Genomic DNA, 8,677 nt, shown 5'->3' with positions numbered 1-8,677 from the left:
GAGCTCTATTTGACTCCTTGTATCCAGTGCCTGCCACTAGACCTCAATTATCCATAATTTCATCTAGGTACCCTTTACTCAACTCTCATCATCTCCAGCCTTGGGTTGTACCTCAACACATTCAGTAGTCCATGGGTTAATGTTAAAATTTTATTTTAAGAAAGAAAATTATACTTGTACACAGCTAGTTCTGTTGCTTAATTCTCAGTAGGTCAATTACAGCTCTTAGAGGTTGTTTGTCCTTCCTTTTTGAAGAGAACCAGTGACATCAAGAAAGTGAGCAAATAAATTGGATTTAACTCAATAATTAAACCCATTATTTCCCCTGCCCTTTTTCTAGTGGTATGTGACATCTTTCATAAGGGGTGGCCAAAATGCTTGCAAATCCAATTACAAATCAAAACATAGGATAGTCCTTGTACATGGCAAATAGAGTCTAGGAAAGGGTAGCAGCATGTGCTCTGATCCCTTTAAAAATATCATTGTAAATTCATCTCTGAGGTGACCCTGATAAGGGAAATCTCTCCTCTAGAAGAGATCCTTGAAATCCTAGAAATCTCCTCTAGAAGAAATCCTTGAAACTAGATTCCTTAATCCTATCTAGGCCTAGAAACCAACCCCCCCCCCTGTTAAGTACCACTAATTAATCTTTCCATAGAGTTCAGCTGACACTAACCAAATTTTCTATTGAGCTGAACTAAAGCTAAGTACTACTATTTAACTTTCAAAAGAACTGAATTCATGTTAACTACCACCACTTAAGCATTCTATAGATTTGAACTACCACCAATCAAACTTTCTATAACCTTACTGAAGCCTATTCAAGCCCAAAACTTCTCTATTGTTTCAAATGTCCCCAAGACCTAAACTCTGATCATAAAACTATGTACTTTGGCTAAACTACTAGAAGAACTCTAAATTTCATTTTTTAAGAGCTTTTGTCCACTTAGAGACAAAGTTTTCTCAGCGATTCAAAATAAACTTTTATCTTTTTTTTTTTTTTTTTTTTGGAGAATTGAGTAAATTCTTTTTTATTAAACTTGCGCCTTGTCTCACACATCATAAGCCTGGATCCCCAACAACACTAGGCAATCTCCTTTTGGAAATGTACACCTATCAGGATTGTCTTGCTCTTCTGATGAACAATTGTCTATAAAAGCAACAAACATTTTGAGTGATGATATGACTGCATTCAAATTGCTTTTGCCTTGGGTGTTACAATAAACTCTGATCAGACACACCTGAAGGCCACTTGGCCATCTGCAAGTGCTGCATTTAAGCTTAAAGCTCCCAACTGTCCTGACCTGTCTCCCCTATTCTAAGCTCATTAAGGATGACCTTTTCCATTCCTGCTGCAGTGTCTGACCCAACTGAGGGGGAATAGGTAATAGTCCAGGCGAGGCAAGGTTGTCAGTACTTCTTTTACTTCATGAGTCACTGTCAATAGGTGGGACTCAGTCAATAGGTGGGATGAAGTGATATATGGGCAGAAATATGAGGTAGATTTGGGAGAGCATAATCATGAAAGAACATCATAAAATAGTGTAATGGTTCAATTCCCAACGTGAAACAACCATGATATAGACATGCATCATAGGTTAAAAGGTTTGTCATTGATTAAATGAAATAGATTATGGACCTAATTAACCATGATTTAAGTAAGGCAAAGTCTTGCCTTACTAAACAACTCTCTATTGGGGAGATTGAATTTTGAAAGTCTCAGGGTGTGGAGGAATGAGGATGAAGCAGGATTTAGGGAGACACCAGGAAGGAGTTTGGTTTTCTAAAAAGATGCTAATCAAGATAGTCTCAGATGCTTTAGGTGGGATGAATGAATTCAAATTTCTAACAGAAAGCCAGATGATCTCTAGCTGCACATCATTCTATATTTAACAAGACAGTTTGGGAAACTGACTTAATGACAAATCAATAATAGGAACAGGATGAGCTCATTTGAGCAATTCCTGAGAATAAGCTGGTTTCAGTTTACATCATTAATATTTATATCTTCCCCTACAGTGTGGAAAAGACAGCTACCTTTTGTGGGAGAAAGGTAAGAAAGGGGAGGGAGTAAACATTTATTTATCATCTACTAGGTGTTAACCACTGTATCAGCACTTTAAAAGCAGGACTTAATTTGATTTAATTAAATGAGGGACTAAGTACTGAAGAGTAGGGATTGGTTAGGAGAAATAAAAGGATTTTACTTGGAATTCACACCTCCTTATGAATTCACTCCCTCTTAAGTGAAGAATCTTGGAAAGAAAAGGAATATAAAAGGCAAGTACTAGCTCAGTTTGAGAAAGCTCTGCTCAGAATCTGGAGTTCATCTGGAGCCATATTCCTTATAGAGAAATCCACCAAGATATAAAAGGTAAGTTTGATTCGGGGAAATATTCCTTTTCTTGCAGATCTGCAAAAATTGAGAGTTGACTTGTTGAGGGGACTTGGAGTCACTTTGATGTGGTTGATATAGCCAAAAGATGTGGTTGTAGGAACCAGATGATGTGATTTTAGAAAGCACCAAATATTGGAGTTAGGTTATTTGAAGAAGTAGACATTCTCTTTGGCAAAAAGTAGGTTTATTTAGGCAAAGAAGTTACACACAAAATGAAGATCCAATAAATACCACTATTGTTAATATGTAATAGAGTTGAGAGAGCAAAAAACAAGGAAAAGGTTTTAATAATGAATGATGGAAACCTAGTGGAACTCACAAGTAGCCAGGAGAAAGAAAACAGCCCATGAGGTTGGGGCATGCCCTTAACTGGTAGGCATTTAGCATCCTAAAAGAATTAGTGAGTCATCAAAAAGGAGAAAGACACCAGAAGGCATAGTGGAGTTTGAAAGGCATGGTAGGGGTTGGGAGAGCCCCATGGGCATGGGGGAGAGAGAGGGCAAAGACAGCCAGAGGCAGAGTGCCATGGTGGACTGATCCTGATGTAGTTAGTGGCAAAGCAGAGTTGTGGGAATCTCCTCTTTGTTCAGAGACACAGGTCCAATTTGAAAGAATTTATGAACCTGAAAAGTCTGACTGGCAAAAGGGAAGTTTGCTGCTGGCTGAGAATCTAGCTTTGTGAGGAAGATAGACTTCTGAGTAGCAAGAGGTCCTGGCAGAAGAATAACAAAGGTTATCACTGAGAAGAGAATGTCTTCATAGCAGGCAAAAGTCCTGGTAGGCAGCAAGGTCCCTTGACAAAGCATAATTCCTACTTCAGACTTCTGCAAAGATTTGGAGTTTAAAATTGTCTTTTTATAAGAAATCTGAGACTGGGGCTTCTATTGAATGAGATTCCTTCAATGTTGTCACTACCCCCAGGCCTAGATTTCCAGTTGAATGAGACCACTTAAGTTGGAGCTAAGTAGGGAGTTGTTCTGGGCTAATCTTAATGAAACCACTTAAAGGTCCTGAAGGATAGGTCTCTGTCAGAGGAGAGTTTCAGAGCTCACCCCAAAAGTCAAGTTTCAGGTTTCACCCCCGTCAATCCAAAGGGGTTCAGCAAATATGGTGTGAGCCATAAGCTGATTTATAAGTGAAATTTAACTTCAGGGACTTGAATGGATTTCTTGTGAGCCTGATATAACTTAGACTTTTGATTGGACAACCTCCACAGAGGGTGAGACTATGAGGCTAAATTCATCTCTATCAGAGTCTTTTCTCTGCCTGCCCCAAGGAACAATTCCATCAGTGCTCCAATCTCTCTGTCATCCAGTTACTGAGATGCTCATCAACTTTGGATAAGGGGTTTGCATCAATGCCTGTGACTCCATGGTCATAACTCTATGACCATGGTCAAGCTTCATACCCTCTCTAAACTTCTATTTGCTCATCTGTAAATCACTGGCATTTTAATCCTTATAATATATTTAAGTGTGGGGATACAGAGATTCCTTTAACTTCTGGTGGCTATTTTATTTTTGGACAGAGGGGAAGAGGAACCCCAAGCTTTATATCCAATGCTTGAACTCTTACATCAACTGCCTTTTTCACAATGGACACTTAATCAAGAAAATCCATTTATTCTAGTTAGTATTCAAACAGAAATCAGCAAAGATATACACAGGAGAATTTAGAAATCAATACAGCATAGAGAATCTTTTCCAATTGGCAGTGAGGTGACTCAGCTCAACCAATAGAAAGTCTTAGATCTCACACAATGAGAATTTCCCTAATGTCTCTAGTATAGCAAGCTGGGGAGAGGGACATGAATAAGCCTATAGTTGTTCAGGAGTGGTTTGTCATTTCCTTCTCTAGATCATTTTATACATGAGAAACTGAGGGCAACGAGAGTCAAGTGGTTTTCCCATCATCACATAGCTAATAAGTATCTCATGGTGGATTTGAACTCAGGTCTTCCCAACAAGATGGAATGGACACACTGCACCACCCAGTTGCTTTATGAATTTGTTTCCTTATCTTCCAAGAGTCTTTTTATTCAGCAGCTTGAAGTGGGTTCCCTCTTGAAGCTGGAAGTCAGATGTTCCTAAAGTGACTCTAAAGATTTTTAAAAAGACTCCCCCCCAAAAAAACAAAACAAAACAATCTGAAGCTCTTTCTTCTTGCCACCTTCAAACAGTTTTGAAACACATAATTCACCTTCACCAATAAAGTCAGTCCCATACCAGTGGGCTGGGAGAGAGGGAGAAGTTACAAAAGCAAATCACAAGGAATATATTGTGATAGATTCTTTTTTTTTCTTTCCCCAGTGGAAAAGTATATTTATTTAATTTTATAATTATAATTTTTTTGACAGTACATATGCATGAGTAATTTTTTTTTACAACATTATCCCTTTTATTCATTTTTCCAAAATTTTCTCTCCCTCCTTCTCCCTCTCCTAGGTAACAGGCAATTCCATACATATTAAATGTGTTACAGTATAACCTAGATACATTATATGTGTGTAAAACCAAATATCTTGTTGCATGGTAAGAATTGGATTCCAAAGGTATAAGTAACCTGGGTAGAAAGACAATAGTGCAAAAAATTTAAATTCAATTCCCAGTGTTCCTTCTCTGGGTGTAGCTGTTTCTGTCCATCATTGATCAACTGGAAGTGAATTAGATCTTCTTTATGTTGAAGATATCCACTTCAATCAGAATATATCTTCATGCAGTATCGTTGTCGAAGTGTATAGTGGTCTCCTGGTTCTGCTCATTTCACTCAGCATCAGTTCATGTGAAAGTCTCTCCAAGGCTCTCTATATTTATCCTGTTGGGCATTTCTTACAGAGCAGTAATATTCCATAACATTCATATACCATAACTTACCCAGCCATTCTCCAATTGATGGGCATCCATTCATTTTCCAGTTTCTAGCCACTACAAAAAGAGCTGCCACAAACATTTTGGCACATACAGGTCCCTTTCCCTTCTTTAGTATTTCTTTGGGATATGAGCCCAGTAGTAGCACTGCTGGATCAAAGGGTATGCAGAGTTTAATAACTTTGGGGGCATAATTCCAGATTGCTTTCCAGAATGGCTGGATTCTTTCACAACTCGACCAACAATGCATCAGTGTCCCAGTTTTCCCACATCCCCTCCAACATTCATCATTATTTGTTCCTGTCATTTTAGACAATCTTACAGGAGTGTAGTGGTATCTCAGAGTTGTCTTAATTTGCATTTCTCTGATCAGTAGTGATTTGGAACACTCTTTCATATGAGTGGAAATAGTTTCAATTTCATCTGAAAATTGTCTGTTCATATCCTTTGACCATTTATCAATTGGAGAATGGTTTGATTTCTTATAAAATCAGTTTCAGAGTCAATTCTGTATATATTTTGGAAATGAGGTCTTTATCAGAACCTTTAACTGTAAAACTATTTTCCCAATTTGTTACTTCCCTTCCAATCTTGTTTGCATTAGTTTTGTTTCTATAAAAGCTTTTTAATTTGATGTAATCAAAATCCTCTATTTTGTGATCAATAATGATCTCTAGTTCTCCTTTGTTCATAAATTCCTTCTTCCTCCACAAGTCTAATCTATTTATGATCTCATTCTTTATGCCTAAATCCTGGACCCACCTTGATCTTACCTTGCTATATGGTGTTAAGTGTGGGTGCATATGATAGATTTTCTTAATGTTATAAAAATTAATAACTATATTTTTTCCTTTTACCAATGATGTTTTCCACATGATTTTGTTCAAATATCAAGATCAATTGACTCTACCCTCTCCTAAGATACCACATGCTTGATTTCTTCCCTTTTACAGTCAATTCCTAGAAAGGGGAACACAGTGTTTCTCACTTATACATCTATTTGAGCTAAGTCATAGAAAAACTGAAGGAAAAAAATTATCCCCTAACTGTGGTTGAACATTAAATGGTAGAGGTGGAGTAAAGAGTTTAGATGGCAGATTAAAGGGAAGTCACTAAGCTAGAACTCTTTGGTAAGACAGGAAAGTTAAGTGCAACAGTCAAAAAAACTCTGGGATGAACAGCAACTGCCTGGGTCCATATTACCATGTTGCTCAATCAGTTACTTTGACATTACTCTTCTCTCTACAGGTACAACTGGTTCAACAGAAATCATTGCCCCAGGACTACTAAACCCATCATTTTGGGACTTGTACAAGAAGAACCCAAACCTAGCTCATTTCAATGGATACCCTTCGGCCAGAAACAAAAGACTATTGTACTCTGACATTAGTCTATGAAGAAAATGAAGAACCGAACTTTTTGGAAGTAAATCCAACTCCATCACTGTTAGAAACTAGCTGTAGCAGTTGTTACTCCTACATAGAAATTCTTTGCCTTGTTATCCTGGCTGTCTTGTTGATCCTTCTTCTTGCCATCATATCACAAAACTTCGCATATTTCTTCAGATTTGAATATTGGTTTTTGGACTCTTCTGCTCTTTAACGACTAATGGCAGTAGCAGTTAAAGTAGTTCCATCAGGCAGAAGCCCAAAAGCAGTTTCTTTTATCTGTTCTTCATTCAGTCTTATTCTTAAAGGAGGAATTTTTAAGATGCAGCTGCCAACAGCTGCTGAACAAACATGGACCCAAAGAAGAAATAGGAGAAGAGACTCCCATCCTACTTCTTTACAGAAGTGGGAGGACAATTGGTGTGAAATAGTGAATATTTTTGCAGGTATTTTCAATGTGTTGATAAGTTTGGCTGATTTTCTCTCTTTATTTTTTTTTATATGGAATAGAAACTTTGTAGATGAAGGGGGGAGAAATTCTAGTCATGAAAAACATAAAATATATCAATAAAGTGGTAGCATCCAAAAGCTCTTGGAATAATTCAGCATCAATTGTTTTCCTTGACAAGATCTATCAAGAGTACTCAATGCAGTCAGTAAATAAGCATTTATTAATCACTTAGTATATACCAGGTAGACATCTAAGTGCTGGGGATATAAAAACAAAAGATCATCAAAAAGCTCACATTCTAATGGATACAATTAATTAATACAATTAATAATGGACTACACAAACAAGTCATGTTTATATAGAGAGCATGAATGACAGGGAATCTCAGAGGGAAGAAGGTGAAGGATGAAGAGATATGATATTTAATCTTAGAAGCATTAAGGAACTCTTATAGTTTTTTTGATTGGGGAAGTCGAAGTTGTACATTAAGAAGATGGATTTGACAAATGAATGACAACAAAAAAGTCTGAAGGCAGGGAGACAAAACAGAATATTACTGCAATTGTCTGAATATGAAGTAGTAAATGCTTACAACAGTGTAGTAATTGTATTTGTGCTAAGAAGGGAGCATGCATGAGAAACAGGTGTTTTGAAGATAGAAGTAACAAGACTTGGTAATAATCTGGATATCTGAGGTGAATGCAATTAAGAAGACTTGGAGTTATAGAGTACCCAAAAAAAAGAAAAATTATAGGTCACTCTAGTCCACACTTCATTTTACTGATGAGGATACTATAAGTCAGAACATTTGGATTATGTGTTGAAAATCAGAGGTAAAAAATGGCAGTTATATTCAAACCCAGTCTTTCTGTTTTTGAACTGGATCCAAGATTTTTTCCACCATGGTACACTGCTTCCATTTTTGGCCTAAGTGAATTGACAGGTAGGCAAGCATTCCCATAGAGCAATGGGATATGTTTTCTTAGTACTTGAACTTTAAAATCATAGCAATGCAATAATAATTATAGTTTTCCTTTTCACCATATTTTGTTCAAATTTTGAAACTATTTGACTCAAGGCTAGAGTCAAATAGTTTCAAAAAAGGCTATTCTCAAATGATCCATCATCAATTTCTTCCCTTCCACAGTCCAAATCCTAGAAAAAGAATTGTACAGTGGTTGCCTTCACTTTCTTAACCTAGAAGCTAGGTTTAAGCTACTCTGCAGAAGAACTATATAATGAAGTAATACTTTTCTTAGTAATTAAGGAACAGCAAGGAAGGGGAAATAGTTTGGCTACTAGTTAATAGAGAAGTCATTAGATGGGACTCTCTTATATTGCAGGCAAAGAAAGGTCAAAAGCCATTGCCCATGCTCATGTTGCTATTTCAGCCACTCAAAGTGACTGACACTAATTTTTCTTTCTCAAGGTACATTCATAAAATAGAAATCATTGGGCCAGGACTAGGTAAATCACCTTGGGGACTGATTCAAGAACTATCCATACTGAACTTGTCTCAGTAGATGCCCTCAAGGCCTGAAATACATCATTCACAAGCACAAACTTTGGGCTA

General features: G+C 37.1%; 1 long non-coding RNA gene across 1 annotated transcript; it reads left to right on the top strand.

Moving 5' to 3' along the window:
- The first annotated feature begins 1,233 nt into the window (after positions 1 to 1,233).
- On the top strand, positions 1,234 to 7,241 carry LOC141559838 (uncharacterized). Its single transcript, XR_012487581.1, has 4 exons — positions 1,234 to 1,384; positions 2,020 to 2,053; positions 2,248 to 2,374; positions 6,514 to 7,241. It is a non-coding gene; the product is annotated as an uncharacterized LOC141559838 (long non-coding RNA).
- Positions 7,242 to 8,677: the final 1,436 nt, after the last annotated feature.

Source organism: Sminthopsis crassicaudata, chromosome 3 (assembly GCF_048593235.1).
Source record: "Sminthopsis crassicaudata isolate SCR6 chromosome 3, ASM4859323v1, whole genome shotgun sequence".
NCBI classification, from domain to species: domain Eukaryota; kingdom Metazoa; phylum Chordata; class Mammalia; order Dasyuromorphia; family Dasyuridae; genus Sminthopsis; species Sminthopsis crassicaudata.
Note: the sequence above shows the minus strand (reverse complement) of the source record. Positions and strands in the feature narration are given on the sequence as shown.